Source organism: Melozone crissalis, unplaced genomic scaffold (genome assembly GCF_028551555.1).
Source record: "Melozone crissalis strain CALT ecotype California unplaced genomic scaffold, PUWL_Pcris_2 ptg000016l_1, whole genome shotgun sequence".
Taxonomy (NCBI): domain Eukaryota; kingdom Metazoa; phylum Chordata; class Aves; order Passeriformes; family Passerellidae; genus Melozone; species Melozone crissalis.
Window position 1 is genome coordinate 16009547 of NW_026535794.1, and position 18735 is coordinate 16028281.

The 18735-nt window shown below is 45.8% G+C and overlaps 1 protein-coding gene across 2 annotated transcripts in view; it reads right to left on the reverse strand.

The window, feature by feature from the left end:
• Positions 1-17685, reverse strand: part of JCAD (junctional cadherin 5 associated) — a 60357-nt gene extending 42672 nt beyond the window's left edge. Inside the window, exons 1-2 of one of the 2 annotated variants that reach the window (XM_054273438.1) lie at positions 17537-17685; positions 8394-8472 (exon numbers count right to left, since the gene is read on the reverse strand). The gene's annotated coding sequence lies outside the window, so the exon portion shown is untranslated. The remainder of the gene's footprint in view (positions 1-8393; positions 8473-17536) is intronic. The other variant, XM_054273441.1, reaches the window with a different exon arrangement.
• Between the last annotated feature and the right edge of the window lie 1050 nt (positions 17686-18735).

Here is an 18735-nt window from a genome sequence, read left to right on the forward strand (position 1 = left end):
TTTGGGACACGCGAGGAGCTGGCTCTGAGCAGCACCAGCTGCCCCTGGCCAGGCCAGCGCTGGCTGCTGCCAGGGCAGGGCAGGGGAGCTCAAGGCAGCAGCTGAGGCAGCCCCAAGGGCCAGACCCTGCAGGAGACCACTCTGACAGGCTCCCAGGAGCCTCTCCATCACTTTTGTCCCTCTTCATCCCCAGCTGTTTATTAACTCGGGCTCAGCTGACCTGACATTCAGGTAAGCCAAATCTGATTTTCCGGCTGAGGGAGCCCTCAGATCTTCACTGTTTCCAAACAGATTTCATCAAGGAAAGCAGCATGCCCAGCTGCCAGCTGGAGGAAACTCAGACCTTTGCAAAGCTCTGGCTGAGAGACAGGGAGGAGAAGGAGCACAGGAGCAGCCCTGGATAGAGCACATGGCTGAGGGTCTGACCTTGGATGTCCCATCAGGTCCCATGGGTGGCCCAGGGTGCAGCTCCTCCCTGCACAGGGGGATGTTCATCCCTCTCCAAAATGCAGAGTGCACCACTGATGGTGGTGTTGAGGTCCTGGGGCCACTCTGGTGATCTGGTTCAGTAAGGAAGGAAAGGCAGGAGGGACCCAGCCTTTGGGGGTACAAGAGAGATGGACAAACAAGGTGAAGAGACCCCTAAAATATAAAGAATACCCTTTGATATTTTTTGAATTGTTATGCACCTGGTACTAAAGATGGACAAATGACATTCAAATTTCTTAAGGTATTTTGTTTTTCAAAAACTGTAGACCTAAATCACAGCTGTCTTTTTAAAATATACTGCAAAATACTTGATCAAAAGCAAACTTTTTGTGCAACAAGGGACTTAAAGAAAAACAGTGACAAAATTCTAGTTCTGGGAAGAAAATTTTTCAGTCACAAAAGTCTGAGTAACTCTGCTCTCCAACTGCAGATGCTTTCAGACCTGCTCAAAGAATGTGCATGTGCATATGGAGCTGTGATTTGCCATTGTTTGGGATATCTTTGTTGTTGGCCTTGAAGCTGCAGGAGAGCTGCCTTGTTTCTACAGTAGAAGTGAGTACAGAGTAGGCTGCTATTGTCCAAGAAGTGTGAGTATTTCTGTGGAGACACACAAATCCACAGCACAGAAATTTAAAGCTGTGGAGCAATTCTGGGGGCTGTTAATATAATCTGATATTCAGCCCTCATCATCCATTTTTAGTCATGGTCTTTTGACTTGTTAGACCTCTCTAGCAATCTTTAATTTAAAAAATTCCTTTCTCTCCTGAGATCTCAGATGAATGGGGTAAAAATGTCATTTGCATGATAATCAAGGTCTCCTTCAAGGAAAGGGTAGGATCTGGATAAGTTAGCTGCAACTTGTCAAGAGTGGGAATATCCGTCAGAAGTTTGTCTTCTTAATTCCACAGTCCAGGTGATCACAGCTTTTTGTAGAAGCTGGGAGAGCAACAGCCAAGTGAAAATGCCCCAGCTTGCTCCTCGTGGCCTCACTCTGCAAAAGGGGTTGGTGGCACCAGATCTTGGCATCTTTGTAAAGGATTTCTATTTTTCAGTCTCAGGGTTTAGCTGTAATTTGAATTGGAACATTTTTCATTCAGTTGTAGCACTGCTGCGATGTCCCGTGATGTGCCATGACATTTACAAACATCAACAATAGTCCAAGTCCTTTGTTGGCTTGGAACACTCCTGGCTATTTCCAAGTGCCATGGGAGAAGCAGGGATCACAGCCTCCCTCCACAGCACATCCTTGAGGAGGATGTCATTTCTGAATTGGGTTTTCTGCTGGGTGTGCTCTGACTGACAGCCAGAGCCCACCCAGCCTATGACAGCTCCGTAATAGGGGCAGCTTATCTGCCAGCAGTGCCAATAAAAATAAATCACCTACTTGCCTTATGCTCTCAGGAGATGAAAACAGAGTCATCAATGGTCTTGTGTACTTCTACACTAACTCAACACCCACAGCATTCCTTTTTTAAAATCAAATTGCAGGATTTGAGAAGACTACTATGTACTGGAGTACAGAGCTGAGGTTCAGTGGGTATGAATTATGAGGTTACAATACATTCATTGTTTGTTTAAATACTGTTTTTTCAAATTAGGTTTGCATGTATGAGTGCAATGTTCCCATTGACTAGAGCAATGCACAATAGACCACCCACAATTTGGGAGGGTGCCACAAGTTTGTCCCTCTGTGGGCAGACATTATTTCGTTTTTCATCCCCATTCTGTCTATATATCTTCAGCCTGGCCTTACTTGTTCCTTCTAGATGAGCTGGAAGCATATGTGGATCACATCATTTTCTGTGGTGACCTCATATACAGCAAAAAGATGTTTTTAAATTGAAAGTCCTCAAAGCCTGTAGAGTTGAGACCTGTACCACTGATCCAAAATTCAGCTTTAGCATTTCCCACTCATTCAGTGTGGGAGTAAACCAAAATTTATTCTTCTGAAGTCAGAGATTTACATAACTTTAAGGCAGGGATGAGTGAGCATACCTCATCTGTCAAGGAGGAGCCACGTCGCAGGTTAATTTTTATGCTATACTGGGGTCTCAGCTGCTTTGCTGTAGTTTTGTCATCATCCCTATAACCAGTCCTCCTACATTCATAAAAAGTAAGTGAGCAGGCAGCCAAATACGATGCGCTGTGTGGAGGAATTGCTTCCTCTCATGTTGCATTGAGATGAAGTTACATAACTCAAAGCCACCAAGGGCAGAACCCCTGGCTGTATTTCCATCTGGAACACATGTCCTTGCCCCTTCCCCCAGCACTTGCAGGGGAGATGCTTGGACAGGTTGTTATTTATGTCAGCACAAACTGGTGGTACCAGGCACGTCTCTGTGGCAGTGCAGGAGAGCATTAGCTCCAGCACCATTGTGGAGCATATGTATGTGATGAGATAACAGACATCTGGCAGTGAGCAGCTACTGGAGCTCTGTAAATCCCTTGGCTTGTAGTTCTGTGCAGAAAAACTACCTCCAGCACAGTATATGACTGTACAGGCTTGAGTACCAAATTAAAGATTGGTCCTCACAAAGCACAGAGCTGTGTGGTGCTGCTTTTGGATCCCCAGCTTGGTTGGCACTTGTGCCCAATTCCCCTGAGAGACACAGAACCCTCAGGTGTCTCAGGATCTGCTTGTAATTCTCCAGGGTTTGCTTTGCTGCTTCACTTGCCAGGATTTTAGCTGGGCCAAGCAGCTCAGCATCTGCCCTTGGGCTGTGTGTCCCAGCTGAGACCCTGCACATGGTGTGTGCTGTCTGCACGAGCCTTGCCCAGGAGAGCCCACAAACACAGCCCAGCACCCCACAGCACAGCCCCATCACACACCACTGTCCTGGATGTGCCCACCATGTTTTGGGAATGTGGTAAACAGATGGGAATGCCACATTTCCCACTTCGGGACATGTGAAATGAAAGTTTATATCCCTGTTCCAGGTGGAGGCTGAGCATTGCATCCAACTGCTGTGTAGGACATGCAGCCTAAACCCCTGTGTTATTAACTCAAGGTTAACATATAGTTATTTTTATTCCAAATCATGAGATTACAAACACCATTAATATTCACCACCAGTGAGAAGCCTGGGAGAGGCAAACCTGCTGTGGAACATACAGCACATTCAATTCTGTGATGGGTCACTGCCAGCACAAGATCCCCTGGGATGGGTGCCGGAAGAAATTCAACTCTCTCTTGCACTGCCTACAGCTAAACTGACTTCAGTTTGCATCCCCATGGCTTTATGTGGTAAATTGGTGGGATATTTGTTCTCCAGTACCAAGAATAGGAATGAAGTGTCTGATTCCAGTGCATGATATTCTGCAAATATCTATTTGAGTAGCCAGGTCTGAGTAAAAGAAAAGAAATCAAAGAGAGGGATATGGAAAAATCTTTTTATGCCTATAAAAGGATCACTTCAAAACCACAGGATTTTGTATAGGAACCTTTTTCCTTAAATAGTAGAAACAGTCACTGGGTGCATTCCATCAGTGTAAAAAATGGGGGTTAGAAAAGAGCTGCTGTGTACAATAGCAGTTTCCTCTCTTTTCATCTCTTCCTTTCCTCCCCCCACCACACATGTACCTTGTCTCATCCCCTGAAACCGTGCTTGTAACAAACCATGAAAACAGTACAATTACTATATATATGTATTTATACACATAGATATAATCAAACCCACGTCCATATACATATATGTATATGCTGTGTAGTTAAAGAGGAACTGCATGGTAGGATTTTTTTGCATTCTTCTTGAAACACCTTTCCCACAAAGAAGAACACAACTTGGCAGCAAATCTTGCTGGGTATCTAAAACACCAGCTCAGGCTCCTCCTGCAGGCTCACACCTGCAGCCTCCTCCTGCCACCAGGAGATAGATAACCTGCCAGAGCCTGGCCTATGAAACCCAGAGCTCTTTGGCCATGGGCCAAATCCTGCCAGGCAAAACCCTGCTGACATCACAGGATTAGAGGGGTGGCTAATCAGCACTGAGGGATTTGTGTCAATCTTTCACTCAGGATGCAATGCAGGGTCCCCCTATGCCCAGAGGGGGTGGATGGGGGCTGGGAAGGCCCTTGGTGTCCCCGGGGGTGAGCAGCTGTGGGGTGGCACTGGGATTTGGGGTATCCTCTGTGTGCCGCCGTGGGAAGGAGCAGCAATGTGGGAATGGCTCTCCCAGGGCACAAGACTCCAGCACCACTTGGAACAAGGGTCCTTCCCCTGCCCTTTCCACCTCAGGGGTCCCAGGCTGGCAGAGGACAGGAGGGGAGAGAAGGTTTCTGTGACTCTGGGGTTCATTGGCCCCTTTGTCTCAGAGTGGGTTGGGGAAAGGAGTCAAAACATTCCCATCTCCAGACTGGAGACAGGCTCAGTAGAGACTGAAACCTTTTTGGAGGGATTTGTGAAAAAACAGGGTGGTGTCTTTGGTACTCTATAAGAAGGGTCTTGTGTTCACATTAATGTGATGAAAATTTCATGCAAAGGGTCCCCAGGGACTCAGGCTGGCTCCAGTCCATCATTCCATCCCATGCCTAGGTGAATCCTTACAGATGTCTGTATAACAATGTGTTCTGAAAAATCTTTAATAACAGAACCTCCACAGTCTCCTGAGACAAAGCATTTAAGTGTTTTACTACACTTACTATTAAAAACATTCCTTAAATCTGTATTAAGTCTTTCTTAACTTCCTCCCAGCCAGACCCAGTACACACCCTGACTGAAATTTTAGCATGTGGCTGATATCTGCAGTAGGGACAGAGACCAGGTTATTAATTTTCTTCTTGATCAACCCTTTATGTGCTTGAAAACATATTTTTCTCTCTTTAGATTTCTGTTCTTCAATCAAGCCCAGTTTCTTTTGCCTACTTTCTTGCACATACCCATATTCACCCTTTTTGAGGAATATCATCTCCTTCCATAAGAAAAATCTTTGGTTGAAGTCTCACACTCTAGCAAGGGGAGCTGAACTGAGGGAAGAGAGATGTCTTACAGGCTGTGTTTCTATCTGTGTAGTTTACAGTGGCGTTTGGGGTTTTGTTTGCAGCAGTATGACATTATAGGTACACATTAGGGGCAGCCCATGACCCATCACAACCCATGGGCTCACACAGTCAGTGCCAGCCTGTCTCAGGGACACTGGGGAAAGCTGTGCACTCATCCCCCCAAACTGCATCTCTGGGGTTTTCAATCCCTATCTCCAATTGTCATTCCACAACCTACAATCAGCACAGCTCCTGCCATAGCTGCAACAAGCATGACACTGATTTTCACATTGCCTAAGCTGTCACTGAAATGTTGGTTAGTTCTGTTGCTAGTTCTGGGATGAAGGGAGACCCCCACAGTCCCATTCTAGGCACTCCCTTAGTCAGCAGGGAAGTCTTGACACCTTTCACATACAACTTTTTTAGTGGCTTCACCCTTCCCACAACAGTTTCACTCGGAATTCTCATTTCTGCTCATTTCCGCTGCTTGCTTGTGAAAGGGCTGACACTGTCATGGTTTCAAGAAACCAAGAGGGAAGCATGCTGCGGTGAGAGTGCACACCCTTACTCCTACTCCGTGTACTGATCTAGAAAACACCTCCTGAACATTTTTTAATGTGACCTGGCAGCAGACCAGGGTAAATGGCATGTTCTTTTCCCAGTGCTTTGGCCCAAAGTGTGTTTCAGAGGCTTAAAAGAATAGTCAGGCAATTAAATGTGATAAATGAGGCCATTTGTCACCAGCATTTTCGCTTTTCTTTAAAGTATAAAACGAGATAATGAGCAGGGCTCGAAGAAATCCTTTGTGGAGTTGCAAGCCAAGGTCACATGATATACAGAACGGATTTTCTGCCTCTCCCATCATGAGAATGTGATCTGACAATACTCCCCCTCCTGACACAGAAATCACAGACAATGTTAAGAGAGAGGGGGAAAAATCACTAATGGTTGAAAAGACACTGACATGTTGCAATGAAGATAGGAAAAGAAATGCACTTATTTAAGGGCAAATTTACCCACTGCAAGCTTCCTGTAGGTGCTGGTCAATAGGAGCACCACCACAGAGCCAGCTGCACAGTACCTTATCTTACAGCAAAGCTTTGAGCAGAGATTGCCAACACATCACCTCCTCAGCAGAGAGCAGGGCACGTACCCAGGGGTGGCAGGGTTTGGTGGAACAGATGGGTTCCCATAGCCCCAGCAGAGGGGAAGGGACAGGGCTGAGATGGGCTCTGGGAGCTGTGGGGTCCTGCAGAGTGTGAGTGAGGCCCTCCCTGGGGCTCCAGGTGTGAGAGGGTATTCCTCCTGTAGTGCCCACAGGTACATCCAGCACACTGGGACACCCCACTCAGTGACAGACACGTCACAATGCCACACAGCTGTATGTGACACAGCCCACAAGAGTGGTGGCTCTTTGGCAGTGTCTGCATTAGTGCAGCTTCGTATTTGTGGCTGGAGGCTAGAGCTGGATATGAATGCAGAGCTGGAGTGTCTCCAGCTCTCTTTTGAAAAATAACACCTTTCCTTCTGGCAAGTTACCAGAATGTGTTTCCTTCTGCATGCTGGTTTTTCCTATCATGTGTGTTTAGGAATTGGGAAACATTTACTCCAAGGTATGAAACCTCTCTGCACCTGCGGGACATGAACATATTGACTGTATTGACACCTTTTCACACCGTCCCTGTATCCCACCAGGTCAGTGTTACCTCTGCACCTTTCTCCCATCTCCCCTCCACATGCACCCACTTGTGTAAGAAATTACTCTTTTGGGTTTTTTCTTTTTCTTAACCTGTTTTCTCAATCAGTCATCAGTTTTTACTGAATATATTGAGGCAGGAGTGCCAGTAAGTATGGTTGTGCGCAAACAGAAATGGATATTTGAGGAGTTGAGACCACTGACAGTTGGTCTCCACAAGCTATGTTTTATTTATGTCTGCACTGTGCTGTGTTGGCAGCATTTGATTCAGCCCTGGGATGAAACCCCTGAGTTTTTGCAAACATGGACAGCCTCACACATGCCTCTGACATTAAATAAGTGATACACACAGTGCAAGGAAACATATATTTTAAGAAAACTACCCAGATGCACCAGCAATGGGAGGTGTTGAAGTATCTCAAAAGACTAAGAATTAAAATCTTGCTAAAGAAAAAGCAGACCAGGAGGTGCCAGTCAGGCACCAAACAAGTAAATGCCAAACACAAAGCTGAGTCACTGATTCAGCACCAGGTTAGACTCAAGCCCATGGGTTTTCATCTAGAAATGGACTGCGTGCCTGCCCTTTGGCAGGGGCTGTGCAGACCAGTGCCCTCCTCAGCACCCAGTGACCCAACAGCAGCAGCCCAGAGCCAGCTGAACCCAGCTGAACATTTCCTACCTCTTGGTGGCTGCCACAGTTGGGCTCAGTGATCTTTGGGGTCCCTTCCAACTCAGGATATTCTATGATTCCCCGATTCACATCATTGAGGTCTGTGCCTGAGGGGAATTTTCAGATGAGCTTTCAAGAGACATGACTGGATTCTGTGCTGTATTAAACTGCTGGTGAGAGCAGTTTGTCTGTCCCTACCCCCACCAGAAACAGGCTCAGCCCCAGCTCATGAGTTGCCCTGGCTGTAGCTTGCTGAAAGGGTGGGATAATTCTGCCGAAGCCCTTGGTGGGCTGCCCGTTTCCTCTCCTTCCAACTCGATTGCTTCCAAAACAAATTCCTGTTGCAAAAATTCTGGTCCTTTCAACTCCACATTCCTGCATATAACACAATCCCTTTGAAAAGGAGGTGAACTGGTACAACTCAGTGAACTTGAAAGGAAAAATATCCCAAATAATTGTTGGAAATGATTGGAAACAAGCATCTCACAGAACAACATGTTTCCGAGTGTTTCCGATGGCAGCAGACAGCCACGGTCTGTTTGCAAAAGCACAGAGACTTACCATGGGCAGGCAGTGGAACTGTGGGAGTTAGAGCCAGCACCATTCCCCTTCCGGCAGCCAGAGCTCCTGGGAGGGCTGCCTGCAAGGAGAGGTGCTTGTTTGAAGGTGCTGCCACCATCCATTCCACCAACAGCGAGAGACATCCCCCCTGCCATCTCCAGCTATGGCCCAAGGAACGAACCCTCAACCCCTTGTGCAGCAGAGACTTTTTGGCATCCATTTGATTTGTTTGTGTTTAAAGAGGAGGACATGGAGAAGGAGGGGGAGGGTCTGATTCCCACAAGTTCAAATTTACTGCTTCAGGAAGATAGTTTCTTTGCAAACTCTTTCCACATTCTTCTTCTTGTTATCTCTACAGAAGGTTGAGCATCTTTAAAACTGCATAAGCTTCCCTTAGGGAGGCTTGTTTTCAGATCCTTTCTCAGCCCAATTTGGAGCAGGGACATCAAAGGCAAGGCAAATATGGTCCCCTGTTAGCTTGGATCCATTTGGAGCTGGTCTGGGCAGTTCCAGCCTGCCACGATGTTCACAGTCTTTCGAAATATTTACTTATCTGACCGACAAGAGAGTTATTTAATAAGTTATGATGTCTGCAGTTTTGTGTAAACAATTTACAGTGCTGTGATTGATGCTGGATGATGTTTGGAGAGAGGCAAGATGGACTGTATATATTGGGCTTTGGTTTGGAGAGTTCAGGCTCAGGGCTGGGCAGTATTCTACCTAATAAATAACAGTAGTCAAACATTGGGACTTTTGCTGCTTCATTGCTCACAAAGCCACACAAACAGGGCTGAATTAAACCAGGGCACACGTTGGCCATGCAAACATCTGAGACCTTTGTAGAGGTGCCTGGTACAGTGGTCACAGTTCCTGGTTCTGCTTTTGCCCCTTGCCCAGGTTGTCCCCAACCCTGCAGGAAACAGCTGGTTTTGTGGGTAGGACAGCCAGAACAGATGTGGAGCATCACACTTCAAGCTGCTTCTCCACTACATCTAGTAGAGTGAAAGCTGGGAAGTGAGTATCACTATGTCCAGGAGGCAGCTCCAGTCCTTGCAAGAACACAGTGAAATAAGAGGGCTTGTTTCTTTTGGCACAGCTTCAGGTCATGCTACATGGTTGGTTTCCTCAGTCTTGCATTTTACAGGGTCTTACATCAGGTTCCAGGAGCAAGATGAGATTCCTGCTGCAGTCCTTGTTTCAAAAGTCCCTTGTCTGGGTGAATACCTTCCATTAGAGGTGTGTGTGATCTTGAGAAAATTGGTGGAAGGGGTATTCCTATCTCCAGTGGAGAGACAGGAGTGTGATTGCTGTGAGTTAGGTGTGTGTGCAGCTCAGCTGGTCAGACACAGCTATGGGCAAGCAACAGCCCACATGAGACACCACAGCACAAGAGAGAGGGCATGGGCTAACATCAAACTGAGAGGAACTCAGAGGCTTTCACTCAGTTCAAACTAGAAACAAGTTGTTTCCTTTCTGAACCATCAAAATGTTTCATTTCTCTGGAGTTATGCAACCTGGACATGTCTGAAACAAGTTTCAGGACCATGAAGTTCCCTAAAATTTTCTATAATTTCACTTTCTGATCTGATTGTGGACAAAGGCATGATTCTCAGATCCCCTGAAGTGGAACTGCCAGGCCCAGTGGCTATGCAAGAGCTGAAGGGCAAAAGTTTGGAAGGAGAGGACAAAACCCCTTCTCTAGCTACCAAGTAGCTGTTCATATTGACTGGTCCAGGCAAAAAACCCCTTTCTTCTGGAAATCCTATTTCAGACACATTTACTGTCAAAGGTTGACTCCAGGTGCTGTGAGGAAATAATGGCAGGAAACTAAAAGGAGGAAATTAACCCTAAAACTGACACAAGATGTCTGGGTGGTTGAGAGCTGGATAAAGGCTCTATGTACCCATGGAGAGAAAAATGTGCTTCGTTTGAACAGAGACAATTAAGGAAGTATTGATCTGAAATTATTGAACTCTGGTACTTCATCCATGCTGCTGACCATGGCCTTGCCTAATGGAGAGAAAAGTACAAGGAGGTCTTTCCCATTCAGATGGAAAAAGGAAAGGATGTCTGAGGCACACGTTCCACATATTGCATTCACCATGGGAGGAAAGTAATGCTCAATACCCTCCTGATGTTCAAAACTGTCTCTGCAATCCTCTTCAGCTGAGAAAAGGCCGATTGATCTCCCAGCTTCACCTCTAGTGTTAGTGCTAAGAAGGCTGTACCTTTTTATTTGGTCTGTGGAAATCAGCACTCAGAACAAGAAGGATCTCAAGCAAAATGCAGCCTGCCTCTTCCTCCCCCAAGGGACCATGCAAAGACACATTGCACTTAGCAAAAGAAGTGAAGGTTTTGGGGGGACCTAAGTGCCAGCAGGCTGATGGCACCACTCTTTGTCTCCTTGGAGATCTGTCTTGATGTAATTAATGATAAAGAACTGGAGAAAGAATAAAAATGATTCAGAGAAGCTTTGGTATTTTTCCCCCAGTTCAGCTCTATGATTAAACCCACACAGAGCCTCAAATGAGGAGATGAGCTTCAATTATAGCTAAGGAGCAGCATAATGAATTATCTTCTTTGCACTTACTTTAGCTGGTGAGTAACTCAATTTCCATCCAAATCCATGTTGACTATAACTGATTTAGCCAATAACTGATTCATCAAGATGCTGGAAGAATGTGGAATTAGAAATGCAGAAGAAGGGCTGTAGCTCTTCTTCACTTTAATATTGCTAATCTAGTGCAACATTTTTAAGAGATAACTTTAATGCTACCTACACTTCTGTGCAAGTCCACCTTTAACAAAACTTACATACAAGAAAATGGCCTGCTAATGAAGAGTTTGAATCCTCTCTTTTATATATAATAAAAAATATTTTTATTTGGGATAGTGAGTCCTTAGATTTGCAGACTCCAGCCAAATAACAGAGAGTATGTTGTGTGGCTTATGTAATTTTAGGGTCTTTTGCTCAGAAATTCCCAGAACTGCAGGTTATGAAGTTTTAATTTAAATACTATTGAAAAATATCAGCGACCTCAGCCTCCACACTGCTGCCCAGCAGTTGTGAGCTGCATAGGGTTGGCATTGCTGTGTTTCCAGCCTCAGCCATGGTCTGTAGGTACCAGTAGGAAGAGACAACTCTCAGAGCAGTTTTCCTGCATTCAGGAAAGGATCCTGTTCCTGGAAGTTACAGGATTTTTGGGTTCCTGGGGCAAAACCAATATGACTTCTGAAACTCTGCTCTGCAACTCTGGGAGCAGCTGGAAAAATTTGAGGGCTGGGTGCATGAGTCCTGTGGAGCAGGAGCTGGCTTTCAGAGCTGCAGGATCTTCAGCCCTGGTAAAAGGAGGCACTGGTCCACAGCACTGCTCAGGCAGAAAACCAGTTTAATTAAATTTTTAAAATAGTGTTTGGGGTTAATTTTGTACAGCAATTTACAAAGAACTCAAGGGATGTTATTGTTTAAATAAACATTTAAGCAAGATCCCTCTCAGTTTAAACACAGTGAACTGTGTGTGAAAAGCAGCAACATTTGATTACAAATATACAAGAGGCCAAAACAATCCATTATGAGCAAAGGTGTTGGAGGTGGATCAAACATCATTTTGTTTGATTCTGTTTCTCTGAGGGAAGTTATTGATAAGGGGATTTCTGCCTTGTGCCAATGTGTAGCAGGGTTCCAAACCCTGACAGTGCTATCCAGTCAATGTGAATTTATGTCTGGGTAGGGGTTTCCCAAATTCACCAGTGCAAAAGGCTGAAATGCTCATCTTCCTCAACCTGTGCTTTTGAAAAAGTAAGGCCTTTTTGCCTTACCAGAAATGAGTATTTCTTTCCTGATGACTGTATATTCAATCCCCTTCTGTATCTGAGCTGCAAGGCACTAGAGCACATAATTAGTCACTTTTCCAAAGTGTCCCTGAAACTGGAGGATTCTGTAAAGGTCACACAGCCCAAGTGACACATTTCATGGATACATTTGAAGACTTGGCAGATTCTCTGTATTGAGCAGGACTTGATTTACACAGGAGAACACTGTTTGGATTACCAAGATGGTCACTACAAGATACTCAGAAAGGGCTGTGCCTTGATAGGAGACAAAATCTGTACATCCATTTGTGAGCAGATTTTTGGATGTTTCACCCTAACACATCACTGCACAGCAGAATAAAATGAAGACATATTTATATTTGAAATGCAATTGCAGGAAAGTAGCAACCTTCTCTCAGGTCTTGGGTCATTTTGATTCTCTCAAGCCACAGGATCTGAAGACCTCAATCTTACTCTACAATTAAATTACATTCAGAAACCCAAGATTCTGGCATGGATCAGGACAGTGGGCTTGGCTCACAGAATCTGTGGAAACATCAGGGTATGTAAGGTAGGTAAAAACCTGATAATTTGGGGGAAAAAGTAGCATTAATTTCTGAGACAAAACAATTCATGATTCACAACTAATTGGAAACAAATGAGTAATAGTATTACACAAAAGACCCATTTTGTTCATTGAGGAACCACAGAATTAATTGCATGTACTTTAGTTTCCAGCAGAGGCAAAGTCCCAAGGCACAGTGTTGTGACTGTTGAACCAGTCATGTTACACATACTGGTTTAATTCAGGCCAAAACTGTAGGAAGAGCATGGGATTCTCTGAGTGGAATCTGAGCCTCAAGTAGGTCAAACAATTCATCAAGCAGTGAAGGTTTTGGGTTAGCACTCACGAGGTGACCTGACTCTTGCTGTGGGCTGTGAGCAGTGTGAGGAGCTGGCTGGACCAGCTGGGGTGCCAGATGAGGAGGCAGCAGCCCTCTTAGATCTGTGCAAGAAACCTTATGCACAGAATTGACTGCCTTATTCATGGTGCTGCTCCCTACTTGTAATCATCTCATCAAAGCTGTAAGAGCAACATCCTCCTGGATTTATTTACTTTGTGACAGCTCCCACAAGGACATTCTCAATAAGTATCTCTGCTCCTTCAACTGTCAACTCCATACTTACTCAGCATCAAACTTTAGGAATGTCCATTTTTTACCTTGGCCCTCGGAGCAGAATCCCATAAGTATCCACCACTCCTTTTCCTTTTCTGTTTCAGCTGTCCTGCAAATCCCTGCTTAAAACTCCTGGTTGTGACATCCTTGACTAAGGCAAGGCTGTCAGTGCACAGCAAGCCCTGCCTGCAGCCCTGGCCAACAATGTCTCACAGCTTCCTAGGGCTCCTTCCCCCCTCCACAGCTGGCTGTAGGCAGCTCTGATCTCCTCACACTGTTCTCACAGCTCCTGTCCTTCTGTTCTTTGTGTCTGCAGTCTCACAGAGCTGGGTCCTGATGTGAGCATGGGGCTCACAGGAGCTGATGAAGATGACAAAACTTCACAGCCTGTCTCTGTGGAAGGAGGGGCTGTCCAGGTTGCTCCATAGTCTATAGTCATAAAAGAAGTGAGGAAAACCACCTTTCCCTGCCACTGCAGCAGGAGTGGAAACAAGCAGGCTGCAGCTCCTACCTTTGGATGTGGAAATCACGTCACAATGAGCACTGAGATTTTGCCATCTGTCTCCAATGTTGCATATGCATTGCCTACAAAAATAGGCTGTAAGAATACTGCTATGACTGAAAAATCCATGAGGCAAGAGATGCCAGAATTAGGCCTCCTTTGTGCTTTGTGTTGTGGTACAATTGTTAATTAGATGAACACACAATATTTTTCCAGAGGTCTCAGCTTTATCCCATGGTACTGGATGAACTTTTTTCACTGGAGATATTCAATAGAATTTTGACTTTTTCCCTTAGAGTTCAGTGCAGTCCTAGGCTTTATTTTCTTCCCAACTTCTCAATAAAAATGACTGAATTTCCCAAAACTTGGAACTACAATGACAGATTTCCCTGTAGTACCTGCATTCTTCTAGTACTTCTGTCAAGGGTGGTGGTTCTTTAGCCATTTGAATAAAATGGAAACAGAGACAGGCATGTCAGCAACAGCTTGACTGCACCAGGCACTATTTTATCAGAATATTGGTCACCCATCCCAGCTGTCCCCAGAGGGTGACCAACAGCCATGGGGCTGTGCGGGAGTGTTCATCACCAGGTACACTGGACATTCTGGAGGCAGAGCTCCCACCAGCTCCCATGGCAGCAGTGGACATCAGGAGCAGGGCCTTATGGCACATGCAGACACTGGGGCACCCACAGCCACTGGCTGCAGACTGGGAGAGCCTCAGCAAGACCTGGCACAGAGACCCTGCAGGGAGAGTGGGACTGGAGCCAATGCTGAGGCAGCACTCATACTCTCAGAAAGGGACCAAGGGTGGGGCAGCTGAGGTTTCATATCAAGCTCTGCTGTGTCTGGACTCTCCCTATGGCTCACACCTGGACCCACACCTTCCTGACCTGCTCCCAGGCCCCCTGACTCCTCATTTGTGCCATGTACTCCTCAAACCATTCCCATGCAACCCTCCAGCTTTAGCATTCAAGTACCAGGCCTTTGCTTAGCCCAGCGTTGCCTGGGTCCCTGTCTGTCACCAAGCTGTGACAGGAATGGATCAGTGTTGTTCCCTTCCTGCCTTTCCAGTGACCATCAACTGTGCCCTGAGCAGCACTACACAAAGAGCCCATCTTCATTCTGCTCCTCCAGCTGGGATGACTCTTGGATTGCAGAGAGGAGCTGGGTCCCTGTCATGCTGTGGGGAAGCACCAGGATCTGCAGGAGCTTGGTGGCACTGACTGTTTGCACAGGAGCACTGGGGTCAGCACTGGGAGCTTCTGGGATGCTGGGCTGAGCTCATTCATGTGGGAAGGAATCTCAGCAGATTTTGACTGCTCAGCCTTAGCACATCCCTAAGAAGTTGCTATTTTCTCCCTTCAAAGGCTATCACTAAGCCAAATTGGAGGAGATTTACAAAGTTTAAAAAAAAAATCACATTCCTAACAGAAAGCTGCCAAATTTCAGATCTCAACTCCAGAGCACAGAGGGATAAGAACTATCCAAAAAAAGGATCACCAGATTCCCCCCTCCTGTTTCTTCCTTTCTTTTTTTTCCAGTTGGACAACAATTCCTTTTTCCCTATGCTCATTCTTGGAATGGACAAAACTAGCTGGACAGTTTTGGCAGAAATTTTCCAGAAAAGAACTTATCCCAAGGCAGACAATCAAGTTGGAAGAGCTCAGTCTAAACTTTTCAAGTCTGACAAAGTTACAAGCAGCAGCGCAGGCAGTCCTGCAGCAGGACAGAGATGAGTGACCTTTATCACAGGAGCTGCAGCAATCCCACCTCTGACGCACTCAGCATTATAATAGCTGATGATGCTGCTCCATTCAGGTGCATCTGATCACGATTCAGATATGTCACCAGGAAAAAAGCTTTAAGTCAGTCATCCCACTGAGCCTTCCCACACCCTTCCTACTCAGCAGCTCTTTCCATCTAACAACTGATCACAGAGGAAAACACAGCTCCCTCGCCTCCGGCATTTGTGAGCTGTGTATGTGAGCTTCTGCTTCTTGGATAGAGGCAGCTGATGCTAAAATGGGATTGCTCTCTGAACTAATGTATTCAAAATTAATAAAAGAAATAAAACAACACACTCCTCTGGCATGTTCCCATGCATATTTTCCATAAAAGTTAATTTTTCCACAAGAACAACTTGTGAGTTTGTGGGGGTTTTGCACTGAATCTTGATACAGAGCTTAGAATTCTTGGCACTGCTTAGGACGTTAAAATGACATCAGCTCCACTTTCTATATTGGAATTTTATAGTTCCTGCATGACCGCATTTCTTTGTTTTGCACGTGTTCTCTCTCTGAGCTGCCTCTCTGCCGCGGTGTGCTCAGAAAACCAGGAAAAGAGATTTGTGTTCCTTGCAGCCCTGCTTGTCCCTCCCTGAGCCGGGCACCCAAGTGATAAAGCTGCATTTCTCCCCCAGGACAAAGCAGCACTGTTGGCTCAAGGGACCAGGGCACTTTTCCCAGTGAAGAAGCTTCCCCACAGCATGACAGCTCCGTGCTGAGAGGAGCTGGCGTGTCCCCCTCTTTCCTCTGGCAGAGCAGGAGTGGGGAGCACGCTGCCATGGGGAGTGACATGGCTGTGGGACACTGGGGACCGGGGTGGCCAGTGACTGCGCACAGGACAATGGGAAATTAGCCAAGAAAAAAAGGAGTGGAAAGCAGAGGAAGGGGAAAGTGAGCATCTCTGTGTGCAAAACAAGGATTTCTCCAGTACTGGAAGGTAGCACCTGGAGCAGCATTTGTTTGTGCTACCCCGATGGAAGGAGAGAGTGCCCCCACAACACAACCATACTGTCCCGTGCCTTGGGGCAGGGAGGAGAAGCATTATTTTAAATTAAGCAAAAATGTGAGTTAGGGTGTTTCCATATTCCCCCCAGCAGTGCCACCCTCTGTGTTTGAACATCGCGGTGCAGGAGGGCTGATGAGGCACTCGGGATCCCCCGTGAGCAGCAGCACAGGGCTGGCAGAGTTAACAGACCCTGGCACTGGGAGTGCAGCTCCACGGGCGTTAGCACAGACATCACGCTTGTTTCCTGGATTTCAAATAAAATAACTATTCAAGGAAAGATGATGCTTTTCTACATCCCCTGCGCCTTGGAAAGCAGTAAGAGGAAAGAAAAGCAGTTAATTATCTGGCACGCCGCATCCAAACATTCCTGAAAGCACGGTTGGATCCGCCGTTCCTGTGAGAGTCACGCTGGAGCAGCATTAGCATATCCTCAGTAAACACTCAGTGCCATCCTCCAGCACAGCCTCAGCTTCCAAACGGGATTACAGCAGCTGGACAAACCCAGGAGGGACTACACCTGGCACTTAGCAAAATGCCAGCTCTGCTGTAGCCTGGCTGGGTGACAGCAGCTCCCAGGTTTGCTGTTTCCTACAGGCTCAGCTTCTCTGGTGTGTGATGGAGAATCACTGCTCCTTGTTTCTCTGTGCAAGGTTTATCATTTCATCCTTTCACTGTCGTGTGGAAATAGCCAGGAGACCAGACTAACATTTCAAGGTTGTAAAGCCATTTGCCAAACGCTCCTTGCTCTATAACAGCAACATTTTTACAATTGCTTTTGCCACAGCCCTTTTGCAATCGTGTTTATAAGCTGCTTTACAAGCGCATGCAACCGTATAGAGAATGCAGAAAATCTTTACCTTGCTTGCCCAGAGGAGAGAGCCTGGCTTCCTCTCATGGATCAAAAGTAGGATGAAAAACAAACCCGAGAGAGACCCGTGAACAGACTCATCTGCTGAGAGTTGTTTAAATCCCGAGCCTGCTCCTGCTCGCAGCTCTAAGTTTGTGCTCTGAATAGAGGCTGTGTTATTTTAACCACAGGATTTCTAGTCATGGGGGAGGAGAGATGGATTAGGTACGTTTGCAATCTAATGCTTCACATTTACCTCAACTGAAATGAACTACTTTTAGCCTGATGTAAATAAGCACAGCTAAGATATAGATTTCAAGTGCCCACTAACCAATTATGCTTAAACTAACATGCTAAATAACTGTGGAAAATTCCAGAGGAATAAGATAACATACTTTTGTGTTCTTTCCTAAATAAAAGGCATGTGTGGAATTTCATGCTAGATACTATGACAAGTGAGGGGCAGCAGATGAACTCCAGAAACTAACCTATGCAAGGTGTTGTACCTCATAAAACAATATTCCTAGCACCTGTTAGCATGGATTTCAGCAGGCATCCCAGAAATTTGCATTTTCATGGCTTGTAAAAAGTACAGATATGAGGGATTTGATTCTAATATTTCAAAAGAGCAAGGAAAGCTCTCTAAGTTAATAATGCATGATTTTAAAAGGTCAGAGTGTCTGTAGTTCTGCAGGAGCACAAACATTAACCCACTGAACTAGTGCCATCTCCAACAGGGATATAAGCTGGATATAACCCTCCGGCAGCTCATAGATTGCCACAGAGAGTGTTAAATGAAGGCAAAATATTGTGCCTAGGACAATTATTTGTGGTTTTGTTGTTTAACCCAGCTCAATCTCTGCCTTCCTTTCCTGGTTTATGGTATTTTAGTGTCACAGCTGATGTGATTACAAAGCTTGACTATGGCCCAGGATTCCATGGCCACTGCCCAGGCTCACATGGCCACCTCAGAGCTGATGGAAAAGAGACTTCCTCACTTTCTGAGATGTATAATTTGTAAATAAAACACATTCCTAAACTTTGGGATGAACTAAGAAAAACAACTTGAATGCAAAGCTAGTGGACAAATTCCAATTTGTCTTTGACAGCAGAGGCTTCAGGAACACAAGTTTAATTCCATTTTGGATAAAACCTGGCTCTATAAATAACCTTATCTTACACTTACATAACGCTCTTCATCCCGGGTGC